Source organism: Homalodisca vitripennis, chromosome 3 (genome assembly GCF_021130785.1).
Source record: "Homalodisca vitripennis isolate AUS2020 chromosome 3, UT_GWSS_2.1, whole genome shotgun sequence".
Lineage (NCBI taxonomy): Eukaryota > Metazoa > Arthropoda > Insecta > Hemiptera > Cicadellidae > Homalodisca > Homalodisca vitripennis.
Genome location: NC_060209.1, coordinates 196741150 through 196765538, shown reverse-complemented (window position 1 = coordinate 196765538; position 24389 = coordinate 196741150). Strand labels below are relative to the sequence as shown.

The 24389-nt window shown below is 33.7% G+C and overlaps 1 protein-coding gene across 4 annotated transcripts in view; it reads left to right on the top strand.

The window, feature by feature from the left end:
• LOC124357989 (single-stranded DNA-binding protein, mitochondrial-like) overlaps positions 1–24389 on the top strand; it is a 151822-nt gene that overhangs the window by 74965 nt on the left and 52468 nt on the right. For 3 of the 4 annotated variants that reach the window (XR_006922017.1, XR_006922015.1, XR_006922016.1), the window contains exons 1-2: positions 6515–6648; positions 12641–12740. The exons of the other annotated variant lie outside the window; for it this stretch is intronic. The gene's annotated coding sequence lies outside the window, so the exon portion shown is untranslated. Of the gene's footprint in view, positions 1–6514; positions 6649–12640; positions 12741–24389 lie in introns of those variants that run through there. 4 annotated transcript variants of the gene reach the window in all.

The window sequence follows — 24389 nt, the reverse complement described above, 5'->3', positions numbered from 1 at the left end:
ATATATAATATATATATATATATATATATATATATATATATATATATATATATATGAAAACACTTCATACAACTTTTTAGGGCTGAGGTTTGGATTTTCAAATACCGCTTCTTTGACTTATCTCTACTGTAATGAGATTCACGACTAGGTATCGGTCTGAAGGTGGGTTTTACCAAGTCCCATACATTTTCAGTTACCTTGCGTGGTCTATTACTATGAGAGACCCCATTTTTTTCAGTGAATGTTTCTCCCTTAAATTACAGCTTACAGAGCATCTGTGTACAAAGTTTCATTGCGGGCACTTGTTTGGCTTAGTCTCAGGAGTGACTTTTATTACGAGAACGCCCGTCTAACGGTGCATTTAAATGAGACGATAGGACCTCTGACGGCCGACACCACCTTTTTGACGTTGGTATATTAAATTTCAGCTTACAGAGCATTTGTGTACAAAGTTTTATTGCGGGCACTTGTTTGGTTTAGTATCAAAAGTGACTTTTATTTGAGAACGCCCGTCTAACGGTGCATTTAAATTAGACGATAGGACCTCTGACGGCCGACACCACCTATTTGACGTTGGTATATTAAATTTCAGCTTACAGAGCATCTATGTACAAAGTCTCATTGCGGGCACTTGTTTGGTTTAGTCCCAGGAGTGATTTTTATTTGAGGACGCCCGTCTAACGGTGCATTTAATTTAGACGATAGAACCTCTGACGGCCGACACCACCTTTTTGACGTTGGTATATTAAAGTGCAGCTTACAGAGCATTTGTGTACAAAGTTTTATTGCGGGCACTTGTTTGGTTTAGTATCAGGAGTGACTTTTATTTGAGAACGCCCGTCTAACGGTGCATTTAAATTAGACAATAGGACCTCTGACGGCCGACACCACCTTTTTGACGTTGGTATATTAAATTCAGCTTACAAAGCATCTGTGTACACAGTCTCTTTGCGGGCACTTGTTTGGTTAACTCTCAGGTGTGACTTTTATACGAGGACGCCCGACTAACGGTACATTTAATTTAGACGATAGGACCTCTGACGGCCGACACCACCTTTTTGACGTTGGTATATTAAATTTCAGCTTACAAAGCATCTGTGTACAAAGTTTAATTGCGAGCACTTGTTTGGTTAAGTCTCAGGAGTGACTTTTATACGAGAACGCCCGTCTAACGGTGAATTTAAATTAGATGATAGGACCTCTGACGGCCGACACCACATTTTTGACGTTGGTATATTAAAGTTGAGGTTACAGAGCATCTGTGTACAAAGTCTCATTGCGGGCACTTTGTTTGGTTAACTCTCAGTTGTGACTTTTATAACGAGAACGCCCGTCTAACGGTGAATTTAAATTAGATGATAGGACCTCTGACGGCCGACACCACATTTTTGACGTTGGTATATTAAAGTTGAGGTTACAGAGCATCTGTGTACAAAGTCTCCATTGCGGCACTAGTTTGGTTAACTCTCAAGAGTGACTTTTATTCGAGAACGTCCGTCTAACGGTGCATTTAAATTAGACGATAGGACCTCTGACGGCCGACACCACCTATTTAACGTTGGTATATTAAAGTTCAGGTTATTGAGCACCTGTGTACAAAGTTTAATTGCGGGCACTTGTTTGGTTTAGTCTCAGGAGTGGTTTTTAGTAGAGAACGCCCTTTTAAGGATACATTTTTACACTTTAGTTATTATATTTGGGATTTTATTTATTATACATTTAACGGGAAACCTTTTGTGGTAAATAATAAATAGGAAAAACTGTGTAGATTTTGTGAAAGATCGTTTTTTAATAATTAGTTATACTATTATTTCAGATTTTGAATGTTTGTTAGCGCCTTCAGATTGTTTGACTGCAACATTGTTGCACGGAATACAGACGGACGATAAAGTGACGCTAACTTCACGGTGGTCATTTCTCTGCTGCAATGAGGAGCTTGTATGCCCCCCAGCTTTTCCAAGTCATGTCCAGAGTTTAAGAAACAAGTAGCTAATTAGGGGTCAGAATGTCAGAATATAATGTAGATTTTCTTCACTGCCTCTCAAGCAATTAATACAAAGAGCCACACACCAGGCACACAAGTTTAAACCTCACAAATCTTTCTCATCAGTGGTCAGTCATAACGTCACAAGTCATAAAAGACTTCCCTCAACTTAACTCTATTAGGCCTATTCAAAAACCGATTCTCGCAGATAATTACTATAACACTTTAATTGGCAGCGAAGATGAGGGTGAGATAACGGAAGAAAGTGGATGGCAACATCTCACTAGAAAGCCAAAGGACAGACGAGCACCTTTTAACAACAAGAACACAACTGTGTCTAGAAAACAGAAATTTAAAACCCTCATCAAATATCCCTACAAAAGGAAAAATTGCTGAAGGTTATAGGCCTAGTCCTAAGCAAAGTAGGTCAGGTGAGCTTACTGAGGATGAAAGAGCCCACCTCAAAAAAATCGATGGAGGAATTCCAGGCAAAATTAATATTTTGAAAAGCTAATGATAAATGCAGCTGCCGATAATGCTGGCAACCCGATGCAAGCTGTCAATATAGTTTCTAGAAAATATTAAACAGATTCTCGTAGGCTTGTCAGTGGGTATTTGACATCGTCAGTAATGACAAACAATCCACCTCTTAGGATTATACAATGGAATATTCAGTCTCTTAAGTCAAAACGGGCTGAATTAGAACATTTTGTTACAATTAATAACATAAAACTCATTGTACTCCAGGAGACCTGGTTATATCCAGAAGAAAATTTTACCTTTAAAAATTTCAGCACGGTAAGGAATGACAGATATGATGGGTATGGTGGTACAGCAATCCTAGTACACAAATCTCTAGAATGTAAAGTGGTACCAGTTCCAGGCCTGGAAAACTATCCAATCCAGTTTACAGGTATTGAAATATTAAACTTAGAAAAATCCTTATTTATATACAACTGCTATTGCGCTCCAAACAAATTAGATCAAACTCTATGGAACAAATTATTTCTTTTGCAAAAAGAATTCTCAATCTTATGTGGGGACTTTAACGCTAAACACCCCTACTGGTCCAGTGATGGGCGGAAGGATTATAGAGGAATTCAAATTTTCAATACTTACTATGATTTTCACATTATATTCTCCTCAATGATAAATCCAGTACCACAGTAGGATCCCCTGGTAGGAGACCCTCTACCATTGATCTTACCTTTGCAACATTTCAACTGAAACAGAGGATCCTTTCTTGGAAAGTGATGAAGGACTCGATGGGTAGTGACCACTACCCTATTGTTATAGATATGAATGTTCAAAACCAAAATAATCCCACACCATTTTTAGACCAGGCAAGTTTCCAGGATAGAAACTTCAAAAAAGCAGACTGGTGTGCATTCTCCAATACTGCCGAGAAAGCCTCTGTACAAATTCTAACTGTCAAGGCCAAAGGTGACATAGAATATGAGGATTTTATGAAAGTTCTGAAAGAATCAATTATAAATGCAGTGCCAAAATATCACAATGGCCCAAAAGGTATATTGGTTTTTAACTCAAAATCCTGGTGGACACCAGAGTGTTCCAGGGCAGTTGCCATCAGAAGAAGGTATTTTAGCCAATTTACGAAGGAGATGACACCTGTTAACTATAGCCACTACAAAAAAGCTCATTATGAAGCAAAACAAATCATAGTCAAAGCTAAACAATCTGCATGGCATTCACTATGCGAAAGATTAAAATTATAATAATAACTCTCAAATATGGCAAATGATAAATGGACTAAAGCAAGGAAAGAATGCTTCAAATAGTTTCGAAAAGTATTTAGCAAATGACAAGGACCTAAGCTATAAATTCATGAAAACTATCTCCCCAGATTATGTTCCAGAAAAATCAGAAATTGACCTCCCCATCTTCATGAAAAATAGTAATAATCACCAACTTGAGGGTGAATTCAAAGAAATCGAACTGGAACATGCCATCAAATCTAGGTCCAAGTCCACCGCCCCTGGATTGGATGGTATTAACTATTTAATCTTAAGAATGTTGCCCCCTTCAGCCAAAACCCTTCTGCTAATTGTCTTTAACAACATCTGGCAGGGAAAGAGCATCCCGGAATACCTGAAAAACATAAAGGTAATCAGGTATATTAAAAACCAACAAAAGATAGGACATCTGAAAACTCATATAGGCCTATCTCATTTAATATCCTGTATTATGAAAATATTCAATTTAATGATTAAATACCGCCTAGAATGGTTTACCACTAAGAACAAACTTATTCCTGACAACCAATTTGGTTTCAAAAAGAAGAGTGGAAGCAATGACTTCCTGCTTGACCCTGATAACCGAAGCTCAGGTAAGCCTTACAAACGATAGAACTGCAGTTGTTGCATCCCTGGACTTAAGTAGCGCCTATGACTCAGTCTCCATACCAACACTTGCAAGTAAGTTATATGTTTTAGGAATCCCAACAAAATTTATAATGCACATTTTTAAATGGTTTAGTTGTAGAAGGTTGACCTTCATCAGCAATCAGGGTACCTTCATCAGAACTGCATATAGAGGCCTTCCCCAGGGGTGTGTGCTCAGTCCAATATTATTTTCACTGTATACTGCAGACATCGGTAGGTATATGCCAAGACAGGTACAACCTCTACTGTACGCAGATGACATAACCCTAATCTATAGTCATAAAGAGCTAGACATTAGTGCAGCTGGGATCCAAGAAGCCTTGTCCAGCCTTGAACAATACCTGTTAAAGGTATCACTTAATATAAATCCAAGAAAGTGTAAAATTATCGTAATAAGTAGAAGGAAAGAAATCATAAATCCCACATTGACTGTTGACAATCAAGTCATTCCTGTAGTCAATAGCCATAAGATCTTAGGTATTATAATCGATAATAAATTAAACTTTAAGGAGCACATCCAATCACTGGTAAGCAAATCCCTAAAAGACCTTGACATCCTGAGGTCACTGGCTTGTGGGAGGCTAGGTGTCCACCCGCAGCTTCTAACAAAGGTATATAAAAGTGTAATTAGATCTAAGCTGGAGTATGGTTGCTTTATTTTTGGTCATGCCCCAAAAGTCAACCTTAAAAGCCTACAAATAGTCCAAAACCATGCTTTAAGATGCATTCTCGGAGCTATGAAATCTTCCCCAACTAATACTCTGCATGCAGAGGCAGCATTACCTCCCTTACATATAAGGAGAGAATTCTTAACAGAGAAAATATTGTTTAAAACACTAAGTAATCCACAACACCCATGCTATGTGAATATAAGATATTTACATGCAGTAGCTTATCATCATAAGTACTGGGTCAAAAAAAACCAAACCTCTATACATGGAACTGGTGAACACAGTAGATAATCTGGCGAATCTAAACAATATTGCAGTAAGTGATTCAAATCTTTTGGAATTCGTTGATAGCCCCCTACTGCTTAAGAACTTAAAAATATCATTTGAACTACAGATTGATGACACAGTTGGGAAAAAATCATTACTCCCACCTGAAGCCATTAAAGCATTATTTCTAGAATTAATGAGAAAGAAATATGAAAACTATCTAAGAATTTACACTGATGGCTCACGAAGCAAGGATGGCGCAGGCTCTGCCGTGTATATACAGGACTTAAAAAATAGAATACAAATATAAACTTCCAAACCAGGCATCCAGCTATTCCGCAGAACTGTATGCCATAAAGAAAGCTGTTGAAATAGCAAACGAACAAAATTATGATAACATTGTAGTATGTTCTGACTCAAAAGCTGCTATACTAGCCATAAAGGCAGCAAGTTCAGCAGATTATGAAGAAAATCTGGCATCAGCCATTACAATCTGCATGATGAGAGGTAATAAAATACTTCACTTTTCAATGGGTACCAAGTCATGTGGGGATAGGTCCCAATGAACATGTAGATAGGCTGGCAAAAGAGGCAACCCAAGCAGGTGAAGAACCAACAGATTTTAAAGTGTCATTGGAAGATTTTGTTGGCACAATTAAACAATCACTACTTGCCCCTGATAGCCCCTCCCCATGGTATAATAATTACAAACTGAGTAGAAATAAAATAGTAACGATAAATAGACTAAGAATTGGACATGCTTGGGTTAATGAAACCCTATTTAAGATAAATTGTTATTTCACTCCGTTATGCCTCAAATGCAATGCAGGTTCCATAGAAAGTCTTCAACCATTTAATCTTTGATTGTGTGCAATATAACGACTTCAGACATGAATTGCTCACTAAACTGAAAGCGAAGAAAATAGATCCACCTTATATATTGAAAGATCTTTTAACAAGCTTTGATATGGAAAATAATATTGGAAATTGTAAGTTTTCCTTAAATCTATAAATAAGGTAATATAACAAAAATAAAAAACACAAACTAACATAACTTAAGTCTTGAAAGTGACGTTACATACAAGAATGTTTATCGAGGTTCCATGCTCAAAGTAAGCAGAACCTGCTAAAACTCAGCAAACAAGAAGAAAGAAGAAGAAGAGCTTGTATGCTACCACACCACTCTAGGAGGTTATGTTCAGGCGTTCAGCCCATGTAGGTGGTAGCCTACACGAAGAGTTCCTTGTAATCCCTTCTCTTTAGCCGCGTTTCGGTTAAGAACACTTGCATCTCTCCTGCTGTGGAGCAACGTATTTATTTGCCGGTATGACGTTATTTTTGTGTTATTAAGTATATACCCTTAGTGAAAAACCATTTTACTGTTTTTAGGATAGTCCCTAAAACAATAAAATGGGAACTCATAAGAAGTATGAACTGTACTTAAGAGCAATATACTCATATAATTTATTGATATGTAGTGTATAAGACGCTTATCCCAAATTCCAGACCAAATTACAAATATAAGCTTTTACATCTCACCTCTACAGTAACACTTTGGTTAGGTCATGATTACTAGTTTATAACTACATTTAAAGACTAGGTCTAATCTCTATGCCTAGGTCAATGAAGATACACTACCTATTGTTGAACAAATGAGAATGTTTTTTTGTATTTCATGTTAGAAGATTTAGGCTTACAACAAATGAGTTGGCAATTTACCTTAGAACTGAGGTTTAGGTTGATTAGTGGTTTGCATCAATGGTATCAATGAAATTATAGTTAAGAGTTGCTAGTCAATTTCAATATCATTTGTGTATTGTGCCTGTCTTTCTGAAGAATACTACAGGGTGTATAGTTTTAGGTGGTGGAAATTAGTCATAGGCTACTTTGGTATTATTCGGAGGCCACTATTTTTGGAAGACCTTTACCTAACAGGTAGGCTAAATATAAAAAAAAATGGTATTTATTTACAATACCGTGACCATGGAAAATGGACTTTTTTTTCATGGGTTGGGCATTTATAGCCTAGCATTATTATCACAGGTGCATATAAACTGGGGGGAAAGAATATTATTGTATTATATTGATGCCTTTCAGGCATTATTGCGTTAAGGAGCAGGGGCATCACGTGATCTGGAATTCAACTTTTGCAAGCTCGAGTTAATTTTTTTTACTAAAAGAGCAAGCAGTGCGCAGCACTGCGCAGCGGGCAGGCATCGATGAGAGGATTAACGTACTAGTCACTATCATTTAAGTAACTTATCACTTACCTTAATGTTCAGGTGGGTACAGTTTTGCAGCCGCAACCCAGAAATGGTGGATCCGCTCATTGAGGTTTGGGTATTTCGCCTTAAAAAGGTATTCACCCAAATACCCCACAAAATGAGTTTTTTTCCTGCCGTAACGCGGAATTTTGTCTTTTACACTTCTCCACGTCCGCTCGATGGTATTTGTGTGGGCGTGAGTGCGTGGGTCCACAAACTCCTTTGAGTGGTTAACTGTCTCATGCACAAACCCCTCGTCCTCCAAGCAGTCGTACGCACGCCAACAATCACTAATAATTGTACTTCCCGGTACAATTTTTTCTTTTATTATTTTTAAGAGAGTTTCCTTGTCCCTTTTCTCTACCGGCACTAAAAATGTTTCATGTGTGGTACGGTCTATACCACCAAACACCCACTGCCCTTCAATAAGTCTTCCTCTATTATATTTTCTTTTACCAAATTTTGCCTCGTCAATTTCCACAATGTGGCCAACTCCACCTAATGTAACATCATTATTGGCCACATGGTCAACAAATACTTCCCGACAAAACGAATACCAGTCTACAGCTGTTTTAGAACTAATATTAAAGTTCTTTTCCAGGTAATCTTGTCGCGCGGCACTAGACACAATATTGACGCAACAACATAAAAAATGTCCGTCAATGGTAAATGTGCGTTTTCAAAGAAAGTCCCCTTTTTTCGCACTGACAGTAAACCGGCACTTAATTTTCTTTCGTTTCGGTGCAGGCGTGTAGTACTTTCCACACCGAAAAAAGAAGTCCCCAAATTCGTTAACAACGAGTTCGTTGCCACACTTCCTATTACCACAACGCCTAGTCCGGTTGTAAGCCCCGTGGTTTACATAAAATTGCAACACTCCATACTCGTCTTTACGAATTGCTTCCACGTAAGATAACGAACATCCAACACAAAGGTGCGCCATTACCACTACTGAACTAGTTTAAAATGGCGTCCCTTCTTCATTTGAGAGAGCCGCGGAGTAATACCAATCTGTCAAATAAGGAGGTTAAGAATAGACACGGAGGAACAAAATAGTTCAAAATGGCGTCCCTTCTGTATTTGAGACTGTCAAATATGGATAGTGTTGCCAGAGGAACTGTCAACAACAGAGTTTTCAGAAAATTTCAAAAAATCGTAACTCCTTTAATTTTCGTTGCCGACGAATTTTTTTTTTTCACTATTGTTTTCAGGAAAAATTGTAGTTTTCAGGAAAAAAAATGAACATACCTTTCCATGGTCATGATTTTGTAAATTGGTACCAAAAAAATAAATTATTAGAAAGAACAAACTTTATTCTTTAAATCTACGGGTAGGGTGCGATAAGCGGACACCCGGTTTTTTATTTCGAAGAATATAATCATCGATACCTAATATTTGCATCTCGATTCCTAGGCTATTAATTGATATAAAATATCTGTAGTCCTAAATAACAATGATGTGTTTTAATTTAAAATATAAATATGTAGACATATAGGAAAGCTCAAATAATTAAGAAATTACATAAGTAATAAATATACCAAAACGAGAATGATCAAAACAGGAAAACTGTTTGTCATAATTATTGATTATACACACGTAATTACATATTATTACGTGTATGTATAATAATAATTGTTATATATACATGTAATCGTATATATAATAATAATACGGTTACGTGTATTATTTATTTGACAGTCTTTAGAGCTGTTGATTTAGATTAAGTTGATTGGTTAAAATAATCAATCAGTACCGATTGGTTGTATCAATGTTTATGAATATTTAATATCATTTGCCAATTTCAATATAAAAAACCGGGTCCGCTTATCATACCCTACCAAAATTTACTTATGTCGCGTAATAACAAGTAGTAGATGGGGACAGAATGACCTATTTCTCACCAACACCACTCCCTTTTGGGAGGCTTCAATATATTAAAAAAAATAGAAGTTTGATATAGGCCTATTAGAGTATTAAAATTAGTAGATAGGGACAGAGAGCATTATCTGCTTAATGTTTTTGCCGTTTTGACTTCCCTATATCTATTTTTATCTCAAATAGAAAAAGAAAACCATCCTTTAACTATTTGTATCCCTTTAAGTATTTAAATATCAAGGTCAGATCACGTAAGGGTCTCAACCCATTTTAAATTTGGAAAAGATAAGAAGTGGCTCGGCGAGTGGATAATGACCTTCATTCGACTGAACACTCGTCGAAAACTAGAGATGATTAGTATGTTCATATGTGTATCGTAACTAAATTGTTCAAAAAGCTTGTTTTACTGTTGGAAACTGGGTTTTACTGAATATTTACCATGCTTCAATGATACACTACATTTCGTGTTCTGTAATCTGATCTCTCCTCCTTGGGCAGATAACTAAACCTAAAATATGCACTTAATAAACAAAACACCAATTAATAAAATCTAACTAAAGAATATGAGATCTACACTGAAAACCGAACTGTAAATGGCAATCGTTACGGCTGGAACAAAATGGTAGCATGTCACAACTTGTTATTTTTCGACAGTGCTTGATCTTTATGTAAATGTTTTGAGATAAATATATCTCCTGTACTTACAGTCAACACAAAATAAACAGTCATTAAAATAATTAAAAGTTTCACTAGCTGTGGAAGAAACAAGATTTTTTTTGGATATTTGTCATTGTTGAGTGATACCAACAAACCAGTCTATCACTGAACGATGGCAAATGATTGGAAAAATCCTGTTTCCTTCATAATCTTTCCATCATCAAAAACAATAAATAAATGAATATAACAAAATTCGGTACTTTGGGATTATACCGACCACACCAGTATGAAGAACACGAAAATATAAATTTATAGAAACAAACATGATAGAACGAAAAAACAACTCTTTAATTACAAACTTACAAGCATTTCCAGGTGTTGTGATCGGTATTGTTGTCGCTGTTATCTTATCTTTCTCGAGAATCCCGATTACGGCAGGCCGCGCGGCATCACATGATTATTTAAGTTTTTTGCACGGTACATAATTGCCTTTCCATTACAATTCAATTTATATTTCTGATCAGCCCCTCTAGAATTTGATATTTTACTGATAGGTACTATCTTGAGGAATGTTTTTCTTTCGTTGACATCAGCGCAACGGAGGTGCTGCCGAAGCCCGCGCTGATGGCCGGAGGCACTCCCATTTTGGGTGGCGGAGTGTGATGAAGAATAAAAACAAGTTTTTTTCAATAAAGAGTTTAGTTTTTGTTTGTTAATGTTTGTTTTTGTGTTTGTACACGAAGTATAACAAAGCGACGCACCGGCTGAACGGGCGGCGAGACTGCAATCACGTTATCTACTGTACTGCTCGACTTTGATCTCTGTCTGAGGAAGGGGAGGGGTTTACGATAAGACAATTCCTGTTTTATATTGACGAAATATTGTTCTATGCTAATCTAGTAATCAGTAGAAGCAAAATGTCCAATAACGATTCATATCTGGGTGTATTCGGTATAATCCCAAAGTACCCAAAATTCTGTAACGGTTTTATTGCTAGTCATAGAAGTGTAGGTTACCCACATGTGTCTTTAATTTTAGCCCTAATAAATTGGAGCTATGTTTCTCGACTAAAGAGAGTGGGGAATGACAGTCTAGCCAAGTTCTGTGAGAAGTTTCCGATTTCATGTAATATAAGAGATCAAGCTTTAGTCTTGAAAAACTTGCTCAATTTTAGCCGCCGGCTGATTGCTCAGCTGAGTTTTTATTAACTTTTTTTACCTAAATTGTGTTTGAATGTACAAGCAGTATGCTCTCAAACTGTGTCATACTTGAAATGCAGGGTCATCTAATCCTTTCTTAACTGTGAATTTCTTTGTATCGTTTGCTGAATTTCCCACGTCATTTACGGACATATTAAACGGCTACACTCTCCTTCATTTATTGATAGTTTATGCAAATATTAACCTATTTACCAGGACATTTAAGAGATTTCGTGTATTAATTTTGTGATAACTGTTTTGTCCAAGTTTCCTCTTTTTCAAATGACCTTTGTGATGACAGGGCATATAAATTCTATTTCTTTATTTTGGGCTCTTAGGTCAGAAATGAGCAAGAGTTGCTTTCCAGTTTCCTCTGGAATCTGGCAGACATTAGTGAAAATATTTGGTTGATTTATGCACTGTATGTTGCAAGTCTATTTGTTAATTTCTTGCACGTGGCACACTAGTTTACCACTCATTTAAAATTCTCAACCAGAATTAGTTTATTCTTCAGTACTAAATTCATAATACTTTTTCTTTAATAGCCAGTGTTCAATGAAGCCGTCATAGCTTAAAGCTGAGGCTTAAAAAAAAGAACAAAAAAGAAAAAAAGACTATGTGCTTTATGTGGACCCACAAAAAAAGAGGTAAAAGCCACTTTTGGTGTCCAGCCTGCAATTGTGGAGTTCACAGAGAGTGCTTTCCTTACTTGGAACATTATTGGAGGCCTCTAAGGCCTGGAAGAAAGAGGAGGAAAGAAGATGCCTCAGATACAGACTAAAATGTCAAAAAAACTGGTGTGCATAGTTGTTTTTATGTAATTAGTGTTAGTGTTTTTTTTTTAGTTCATTCAAACTGTGTGTTTTTCAAATTGAAATTAAATTTAGAACAAAACTGCTATCATGAATAGTTTATTTTGCTATTTTTTAATTTCATAATTGAAGCCAAAAATAAAAATAAAGATTTTCAAAAAAATATTTTGGTTTTTCAACTCATCTACTTTTCAACTAAACTAAGGTAAGTAAACTATTTTAACATTGATACATTGTGTGTTTTGTGCAGTTTAATTTGATATATAACATGTCATAATTATATAATTTTTAGAGCTAAAAATATGTATATATTGATACAATACAAAATGTGAGAAAAAGTCCCGCCACTTGGAGAAAAAGTAGTTGCCACTGGGAGGGTTAAGGAGAAATACTGACTCAATGAAGACATAGCTGTGCTAAGAAATACAGCTTACCTATTGAGATAACAGTTGTACACAGTATTGAACCAATAAAAACACAACTGATTAATTACTACGTGGTGTTTCCAGGTGACAAATCGATTGACCGGACGCAGCCCTCAACTGATGTCTGTGAGTGCCAGATGTCGGTCCTCAGAGCCGAACCCGCAGCCTAGGAGCACTGAGAAATGTAAGTTTCAAGAGTAAGGCATCTCAATGTTAGGTTTAGTCAGGGTTTAATCTGGGATGAAAATTCGCTTAGCAAAAATGTTACAAGCTCTTCAGACTCTTCAGAAAAACATTTGTCCTGTAACATATGAAGGGCTGGGGGGAATAATGATGAGGGTCCAAAAAGTTTTGTTTTGAGAAAACACAATTAGAAAACGGGAAAGTCCTAAAGCATAAAATTAAATATGATTTCATAAAAGATGATGTTGCCTACAGCTCTAAAAATAAGTTTTATACCTAGTATTAAAGTTACAATACCTTTTTTAAAAATAAATTAAACATATAAATACATGAAAGTTTGGGAAAAAATTATGAGGGTCCATTTAAATGGTGGAAAGAACGGTGACGGTCCAATTAAAACACAATCTAGTTCTTTAAATCTCACTAATGTATTTAAAATAAGAAATAAATCAAACAAGAACTATTACTATACTTTTTACAGTCACATTTTACTTTAAAATGCTGAATAAGTGCACTGTTATCCTCCTGAATGAGGATTGATGAATCCAGTAAATTTATATGGGTATCCAAAATAAATCCTTAGCTCCATTTCCAATGGGTTTTCCTAAAAAAACAATACTTTTTGTTACCCTTCAATGTTAAATAATAATAGAATCTGTTTTATATGGGGAAAGTGTAAGCACGAGGTGTACTTGTTTTTTATAATCCGTGCGGTATTAAGCCGATGTATAGGCCCATTCTAAAACTTAAGTAGCCTATGTAGTAATGATAGGGCACTACAAAAAAGATCTTTGCAAAGGAAACTTGACTAAAAAGGAAACAATAAAGAAAGTATACACATATTCAAAATAATGTATAGGGTGTGATGAGAACACAGACAAAATTGCAAAGCACAAAGTTGGTATCAAAAATAAACAATTTGGCCTACCTGAAAGTTATCAATCATCATCTTGGATAGTTTCTAACGTCTTGATGTTGTCATACAGAGCCTTAGCATTATCCGTAAGAAACTGATGTAAGCCAAATTTGATGAGATGTCAATTTTGATGAGGACCCCTCGTTGCTGCGCCTATTGATGTAGGTCAAATTTGATGCGAGTGTAAATTTGATGAGAGTCCCAGGTTATAACACCAATTTGCTATGTGTCACTCCCACGTTGGTTACGATAATTTGCTGAAAGTCAGTTCTTTAGAATTATTCACTCACCATGTAGTTGTACGCGCCTTGTCACCAGTGGCACGTTGTTATACCATGTTGTTCATCATAGTATCGGTCGCCATCTTGCCCAATGCTAGCTGTATTTCCTCGTATTACTCAAAAATTATTAGATTTGAATGTCTCTGGTGTTATCACCAGAGACAAGTCTGTGTGTATGTCAGGGTTCCAAAATATATTAAGTAATAATTACAAAATTTAACATCACTCCACACTTTTTGTAAAAGGGATATTTAAAGAAAGTCAAAGCAAGTGACCACGAGATTAGTTTATTAAATGTCACACTCTCAACAATATTATAAACTCACTCACCTTGCAGTGCTTTGATAATTTTAAAAGTCTAAACAATATCCCATCCTTGATTAAATTTCAATATACTATACAACAGATCATTACTTTCCCAGGAGAACTAACACAACCTCCTTGCTTCGAGTCTGATGGTAGAAGAACGAATCTCCGTATAATACGACGGATACTGATTCAAAACAACACTCATCACTTCTCTCGTTCAAATCAGCGTCTTCACGAATAAATTTAATTTAATTCTTTCTTATAATTGTCGAAATTTATCACGTTTACTATAATTAATCAATTTAAGTATTTCTATTTTCTTTTTATTAATTTTTCAAAGCTTTTTATTTAAATTTTTTAGCAACATGTGCTTTATGACGTCATAAATTTACAAGTCATTCATACCACAATTGGCTCTTCTGCGTAATTCTATTTAATGTTTTTGTAAAACACGAATTTTGGTTATGTTTACTTCATTTTAATTAATCAAATCTTTTCCCGTATAAAGTTCAATAAATGTCTTCGTTATTAAATAAATTTCAATTCCGACAACATGTGATTCACTGATGTCACAGTCTGCCGATTCATTGACGTCACAGTCTGCCAATTCCCCGCGAATATTCAAATGTCGTAATTTGACCTGTTACACAACCCCCAAATATAAATTGATCATATATTTGTTATCAATTTATATTTCTCCTCCAATTAAATCTTTTAAATTTTTGTCCAATTACGCTATTATTTAAATTTCTTGATAATTTTGTTTAAAAGTATTCATTTAAAAGAAAATAAAATATCAAAGCAAAGCTTACAATCATATTACACAAATTACAATGTATTAAATGTTCACACAAATTATAATTAATATTAAATGATTACACAAATTATAGTGTACATATAAATCAATACAATTAATACAAATATCAATGAATATATAAATCAGCTACACAAATTATAATTAATATTAAATGATTACACAAATTACAATGTACATATAAATCAATACAATTAATACAAATATCAATGAATATATATATATCAGCTACACAAATTATAATTAATATTAAATGATTACACAAATTATAGTGTACATATAAATCAATACAATTAATACAAATATCAATGAATATATATATATATATATATATATATATATATATATATATATATATATCAGCTACACAAATTATAATTAATATTAAATGATTACACAAATTATAGTGTACATATAAATCAATACAATTAATACAAATATCAATGAATATATATATAAGAATAGTACTAAAGTTTTAAATATTTTAAATTGAATACTTGTAACCTCTATATGTTTTGAATATAATGTTTAACGTGTCCATTTCACATAACACAATGTTTAATACAAGTTAACTCTATCAGATTATACACTCACAAGTTATAATAATACACAAATACTTTGTAAAAATCCTAAATATATTCTTACTGATAAACAATATTGTAATATCCTTATATTGTCATCTCCTACTGGAAACATATTACATATACTATCTACTATATTACATTATCCTTGTCACATCTTATTCTAAATATTTATACAACCCTATACTAATCTGACTAATTGTCAGTTTTTTGGTTCAAATGAATTTTATACTTTTTATTGTTTTATCTGACCGTTAAGGTCAGATATTTTTATGTCAGCCCGTTTTTTGAAAAGGTTTATTTGTCATTATTATGACGGGGCATAGGCTGACTACATGGGAGCCTACAATATTTTAAAAGAAAAACTGGCTTATTCCCCTCAAGGTTAAATTTTGACAGGTAAAAAAAAAATATTTATATAATTGGAGGGGTTATTCTTTAATTGGCACATTTCATTAAAGAGAAGGTCACAAGTTTTATTTCATAAGCATGTATTGTTTTTTTTATGTGCTTCTCTGTACATTCATCCATCCACACAAGCCAGTTTATAGACCACGTTTTAAAAATTTCTTAAATAAAATGGTCTCATTCAGCATCAGTATGGTCATTCACACTTAAAGAGTTTTCATACTCTTATTCTATGAATCTCTTTAGTTCCCTTACATTACGGATCCCAAAGAATTCATTATTGTCTAATCTGGTTAATGCATATGCATTTTCTCTTTTAATGCCTGCGATTACATATGGTCCTTCATAAAGTAAGAAATATTTTTTAATCTTCTTATCTAATGCATTTGATAAAATATGGTTTTTTACTAATACTTTGTCACCTATTCTATACTTAATTGGATTTAATTTCTCATCGTGTTTTTTATTCCTTATTTCTGCCTTACTTATTAAGTTTTCCCTTACCATTCTAATTTTATTCAAATGATTAAATTTACATTCAATTGGAAACTTAATTATTTTACTTAGAAAATTATCAGATCTTCTTCCAAACATTACTTCATATGGTATTGCTTCAATGGTGTCCTGTACTGAATTGTTTAACACATGTTCAGCAAATAACAGAATGTCAGGCCATTGAGTATGTCTTTTATGACAATATATCCTACAAATTTTATTTACTTCTTTATTTGTCCTTTCCACTATTGAACTTTGTGGGTGATAAGGTGTACTGTGATAAACTTTAATATCTAAGTTATTAAGAGTTGTGTTCCACAAATTTGAATTAAAACATGGACCATTGTCGCTGACTATTGCTTTCATTTTTCCTACTTGAGGTATAAACTCTTTAGTTACTTTACTTAATACACTTCTACTGTTTGGTTTCTTTATGGCATATAATTTCACAAATTTTGAAAAAACATCTACCATTGTTAATATGTATTGTACATTTCCTCTTCCCTTTGGTAATGGACCTATCAAATCTATTGACACCAAGTCTAGTACATTCTGAGATATTATATTCATTTGTCTACCTTCTTGTCTTACATTCCCATGTTTACTCTTTTGGCACAATATACACTTTTTTAACTGTTCTTTTACACTTCTTTCCATATTCTTAAAAATACAATACTCTTTAAGTATATTAAATATTTTATGACCTCCTAAATGTCCATATTTTAAATGTGTAAAATTAACTAAATCCTTTTTAATACCTTCTGGAATACATACTTTCCATACATCACTATTTTCATCCTTTCTCTTAAAAATTATCCCTCTATACTCCATAAATATTTTATTTATTTTTCCATAATGAACTCCTTCGCTGTCATTTAAGATATTTTTTATATTTCTCAAATACTCATCCTGTTCTTGTTTTTTATCTAGATTCTTTAATATTTCCTTTATCTCACTATCTTTAAAACCTAAATCAATTTTGTTGTACAAAACCTTGATACTGTATTTTTCTACTGAATTTTGACTATCCTTCTGTGTAATCCTTGACAGTATGTCTGCTGGAATGTTCTCTTTCCCTTTAACAAATTCTATTTCAAGATTAAACTCTTGTAATGCTAAAGCCCATCTCAACAATCTACCATTTGTTAATTTACAACTTTTTAAGAATGTCAATGCTTTATGATCTGTTCTCACTATCACTCTGGGATGTCCTATTAAATATGATCTAAATTTTTTACAAGTTAATACTACAGCTAACAGTTCCTTTTCTGTGATCGTGTAAAATTTTTGCGCTTGTGTTAAAGCCTTGCTATAAAATGATATCACCTGTTCCTCATTGATTTCATCTAACTGGTATAATATTCCACTAATGTTAAGGTCACTTGCATCTGTATTTAAATAAAATGGTTTGTTAAAATCTGGATGTTTTAAAATGACTGCATTTAAAAATTCCGTTTTAATTTGTCCAAATGCCTTTTCTTCTTTTTCTGTCCACTTCCATTCTATTTTATTACTCAATAAATGATTTAACTGTCCTATTAAATTGCCATAATGTCTTTGAAACTTTGCATAATACAAACATAATCCATTAAACATTTGTAGTTCTTTTATGTTTGTAGGTCGCTTAAAATTCACTATCTGTTCAATTTTATTTTTATCCATTTTAATTCCTTCAGCTGAAATAATGTATCCTAAATAATTTATCTCTTTTCTTAAAAATTGTGATTTTTTTAATTTGACTGTTATTCCTCCTTCTTTTAATCTACTTAAGACCTGTTCTACATGTTTTAAATGTTCTTCATATGTGTTTGAAGTGATTAATATATCATCCACATATGTAGTTACAAATTCTGTCAAGTCATGACCTAATACTTTGTTTAACCCTTTAATGAACAACGCGCAGTACTAACATTCAAACCATATGGTAGTCTTTTATATTGTAAATTCCTCCCTTCGAAGACAAACGCTACATATTTTCTGGACTCTTTACTTAATTGTGTTTGTAGAAATCCCTGTGATAAATCTAATGATGTCATATATTTGACTCCTATAAACTTTTTCAATACATCATCTATGTTTATTGGTGATTCCCTATCTGGTATTATGTGTTGATTCAAATTCCTGCTATCTAGACATATTCTCAATGACAGATCCTTTTTAACTACACACACCAATGGGTTAGAATATGGACTATCAGACTCCTCTATTATGTCTCCTTTTAACATATTTTCTATTTCCTTTCTTACACCTTCCCTCTTTGAATAAGGTATTGGATAGGATCTCCCTACAAATGGCTTTTCATTTGTTATATTTAATTTGGCCTCATAATTCTTTATACAACCTGGTTCATCTGAAAAAATATCTTTATTTTTCATCAGTATACTTTTTAATTTATTTAAATCTTCATTTTCCTTTACTTCACAATGTTCTAATATTTCTAAAACCTGTTTATCCTTCTCATCATTAACTTTGTCCTTCATATTTTCTGTATGTGTTTTACATAGAAATTCTATGTTGTTCCAAGAATTTTTCAGCTCATCTTCACTTACTAATGTATTTATGTAATTGCACCTAATTAACTTTATACCATTGACTATATCCTCTGATTCACTGTTTGATTCAGTAAATTCAACATTTAATACTTCTTTATCTACCTCCAATTTTATCTTACCATGTTCAAAGTCAATTTTTGCATTGTGTTCTCTTAAGAAGTCACATCCTAGTATTATTCCCAAGTTCACTGCTTTAACTACTAGAAAATTTATTTGAAATAATTTATTTTCTATTTCCACCTCTATCATGACCTGTTTATCAATCTTTTTACTTCTAATACCTGTTACTCCTATTATACTTAAATTTGTTACCGGCAGCTCTAAAATTTCAAGTACACTTCTTTCTTTTATCTCATTATAATACTTTTCTGACATTATTGTCGCCTGGCTTCCTGAATCTATTATCATGTGATACTCCTCTTTATTTATTTTTCCAAGTATCTCAGGTAGTGCTTCTGCTAGTGGTTTTATGGGAATTTTATTATAATTATCTTCATTGGTCAATTCATCAAAGATGTCATTTTCTGGTATAAAAGCTGTATTCACCCCTAGTCTTAGTCCGGATTTCTTCTTATCTGATCTTATTAGATTTCTAAGCTCATTTGCTAGAATTGTATTCCCTCTTTATTCAGATGTATTAAATCTTCACACCATTTTCCTTTATAGAATATTTCCTTTTCATATAATTTCACATTACAGTCTGTACTATCATAGTTATCATAATACTTCTCTGCCACTTCTAAAACTGTAACTTTTTCATTATTTTCTTTACTTTTTATATGTTCATTTATTCTTTCAAGTTTATTTAAATGATATATGTCATTCTCACCTAACTTTGGTATGGGTGGAATGGTTACCAAGATTATTTTATCAGCTTTCTCCAGTAAAACCTCTACTAGTTTATCATAATCATTACAAATATTTTTTACTTCTTTATCCCTTAATAAATCATTTGTACCTATCATTACTATTAGCTGTTTTTCTAAATTATTTGTATGTTTTAGCTCTCTGGTCAACTGTTCAATTGTCTGACCTCCTATGCATAAGTTAATTCTCTTTCCTCCTTTCTCTCTATATTCACCTCTTAAATTCATTATTTTCTCCCCAAATCTCCTAAGTTGAGAATCTCCTATCATTTGGTATCCCTCAAAATTAGGTTCCTTTTTCTCAATCGTTTCCTTCATTCTAGCCTGTCCTACCCATTTGTTTTCCATCCTGTTTTCCTCTAGTCATCTATTACCTCTCATACTTCCTCTTCCCCTTGTATATTAATATTGATCTCTCTGATGCCTCGTTTCGTTGTTTTCATACCTTTCTTTCTCCTTTCCATAATCATTTGTATCTCTACCCCTATTATTGCTTTGTCTTCTCCTATCATTCTCAAACTCTAGTCTCTCCCTATTATATGTGTTCCTATTGTAGTATGAGCCTACTCTAGTCAAATTATTTCCTCTAATATTCCCTCTAACTTGTGTCCCTCTATATGGTGTATCTCTATGTCCTAAATTTTTGTATTGATTTACATTTTTATTGAGTGTTGTCTCATTTCTCATATCAAATGATCTGTCATAACTTCTATATGTGTCACTATTCAGTATATTAAGTTGATTCAACAGGTTTTCTAGATCTTCTGATCTTTCAACATTTTGGGCTGCAGCAATTGCACTACTTATGGTTCTAGGAACATGTTTGCTTATATATGCTAGGAATGTTCCCATGTCAATTCTAGTTTCCAAATACTGGCTTTTATTATAAAATTCCAATACATAGGTTACTAGATTATCAAATCCAACCCTGTATGTACGTTACCCATTAGTTCTTTTTCAAATTTTTTCTGTTCCCCTATGGACCAATATTTCCCTTTAAAACTCCTATAAAATTGTTCAAAGTTTTTCCAATTATTTATATGCTGTCGCCCCCACTTTCCTGCTTCATTTTTCATATATTTTAAAATTATCAATACCTGGAAGTCCCATCCTTCTCCATTTTTCTCTATATATTTTTTACAAGCTTCCAAAAATTCCATAGGATGTACATTATTTTTTATTGGATCAAATTCCAATAAGAATATTTCTGTGTTTGCTGGTTGGCTTATTCTCATGCCCACCATGCTTTGATTTCTCATCATATTTTCTAGTTGTGTTTGTTCGTTTTCTAATTTCCCTAGAGTTTCATCCAATCTCTTATTCAGGGATTTTTCTACCCTATTTCCCATGTCCTCTATTTCCTGTAAACTACTGCCCGTTACTGACTTGTTTTATACATCCCTAGTAGCCTTACCATTTTCTGTATCCTGGTCAAGTTCTAAGTTAGTTCTGTCCCTATCTACTCTACCATTTAATTCATCTAGTCTTGTTTTAAATCTCTTATTTATCTTTTCTAATCTTTGATCTATTTTCTTTCTATCATCCTCAATGTGTACAAACCTTTTCTCAATTTCCCTCATATCTTCTTCTCTTTTATCTTTTAATTTCTTTATCTCCGTAGTAACCTCTCCTCTAACCTGACTTTTAAGTTTATTCCTCTCACCTTTGTTTTTCTCAGCTTGTTCGTTTATTTCAAGTCTGACCCCCTCCTCCAAGTTCTTTAAGTCTTTATTTAAAGTATTTAAGTCTTTATTTATCTCTACTCTCATAACCTCCGTTGTCTCTACTATTTTATTGTATAACTCACCTCTCATCTGTTCCATGTCTCGTTTTAACAGTTCATTACTTCTTTGAATTTCCTTTTTTAGTTCCTCATTATTCTGATCTATTTTATAATTCAGATCCCTTAATCCCTCATTATTTTTATCCATCTTTTCATTATTTTTATCTATCTTTTCATTCAAGTCCTTCCTTAATTCCTCATTATTTTTCTTTAACTCCTCATTATTTTTATCCATCTTTTCATTATTTTTATCTATCTTTTCATTCAGACTATTCATCATAGTCCTCATGAATGCAATAAGACCTTCATCTCTATCAACTCCTACTGGACTACTGACTCTGCTAACCTCATTCTCTAATGAATTTCTGTCATCTCTTGTCGACACCTCCTGTTCTACTGTATTAGGGGATGACCAACCTAAAAACCCTGTATCTCCTGAGCTATGAAGATCTATTTCTATTGATCTAAATATTGGTGTGGGCCCTTCATTATTTTGTTCGCCTTCCATTTTGTAGCCTATGTTTAATTTGAAAATTTAATTTAGGCCTTATTTTTGTTTTATTAGCCTACCAGGAAAATTTTACCAATTTATATTATAACTAGGTTGTTCAAAGTTATCAAACTTATAGACTAATAATAATTTGTCATACTTCTTCTAGACACACACCTGAAAATACAATTTACAATTATATAAAAACAGTAATTTTCACTTAGTCTAAAATATGCTACCACTAACCTACTTAAATTAGTTGTGGAAGTTCGAGCCCTCCAGTTGGTGCGCCATCTGATGTAAGCCAAATTTGATGAGATGTCAATTTTGATGAGGACCCCTCGTTGCTGCGCCTATTGATGTAGGTCAAATTTGATGCGAGTGTAAATTTGATGAGAGTCCCAGGTTATAACACCAATTTGCTATGTGTCACTCCCACGTTGGTTACGATAATTTGCTGAAAGTCAGTTCTTTAGAATTATTCACTCACCATGTAGTTGTACGCGCCTTGTCACCAGTGGCACGTTGTTATACCATGTTGTTCATCATAGTATCGGTCGCCATCTTGCCCAATGCTAGCTGTATTTCCTCGTATTACTCAAAAAATTATTAGATTTGAATGTCTCTGGTGTTATCACCAGAGACAAGTCTGTGTGTATGTCAGGGTTCCAAAATATATTAAGTAATAATTACAAAATTTAACATCACTCCACACTTTTTGTAAAAGGGATATTTAAAGAAAGTCAAAGCAAGTGACCACGAGATTAGTTTATTAAATGTCACACTCTCAACAATATTATAAACTCACTCACCTTGCAGTGCTTTGATAATTTTAAAAGTCTAAACAATATCCCATCCTTGATTAAATTTCAATATACTATACAACAGATCATTACTTTCCCAGGAGAACTAACACAACCTCCTTGCTTCGAGTCTGATGGTAGAAGAACGAATCTCCGTATAATACGACAGATACTGATTCAAAACAACACTCATCACTTCTCTCGTTCAAATCAGCGTCTTCACGAATAAATTTAATTTAATTCTTTCTTATAATTGTCGAAATTTATCACGTTTACTATAATTAATCAATTTAAGTATTTCTATTTTCTTTTTATTAATTTTTCAAAGCTTTTTATTTAAATTTTTAGCAACATGTGCTTTATGACGTCATAAATTTACAAGTCATTCATACCACAATTGGCTCTTCTGCGTAATTCTATTTAATGTTTTTGTAAAACACGAATTTTGGTTATGTTTACTTCATTTTAATTAATCAAATCTTTTCCCGTATAAAGTTCAATAAATGTCTTCGTTATTAAATAAATCTCAATTCCGACAACATGTGATTCACTGATGTCACAGTCTGCCGATTCATTGACGTCACAGTCTGCCAATTCCCCGCGAATATTCAAATGTCGTAATTTGACCTGTTACAAAACTTCTTCAGTGACTGCATTGTCTCTAAATTTAGACAATGATACTGGAATTTGTCCGTCATAGAGTTTGTCAGAGTATTCAAATTCTTCTGGTAATAAAACCTGAGGAACATCCTTCTTTAGTTTATATTTTGCAGACTTTGTTTTAACAGGTTTTGGTGTAACAACTGGCTTTTCCCATTATCCATTAAAGTTATCTCTATGAGATATAAGCTTAGGTTCATGCTTTACAATCTTGAGTTCCCAGATAGGTCTAGTGAGAATAGGACATTTCTTCTGAAACCTGGGCTCAAGAAATTTGGACCAGTCACGGAACTGTTCTTGATATCACTCAATAACATTAAACGGTGAAGGCTTAACACGAGAATGCCTTATTACATCACCCATTCTGTTGGAATTAGATTGATAAGTCCCATATCTCGGTCACACTCCAAATAGGAGTGACCACGAGTGGGGAAACCACTTGCACGCAGTTAAGTCTGTCTGTATCATGTACTACATAGTACAAAAATCTTATCAGGAAACACCACTTGCACGCTGTTAAGTCTGTCTGTATCATGTACTACATAGTACAAAAATCATTCATTCACAAACATGCACCTATAGTGACAAAGCGTATTAGTAAAAGGCGTCCAGTGCCCGGGATGACAAACGAAATTCTCAGTCTGATGGCACATCGCGACAGTCTGTACAGGAGAGCGAGGCGCTCCCAAGAT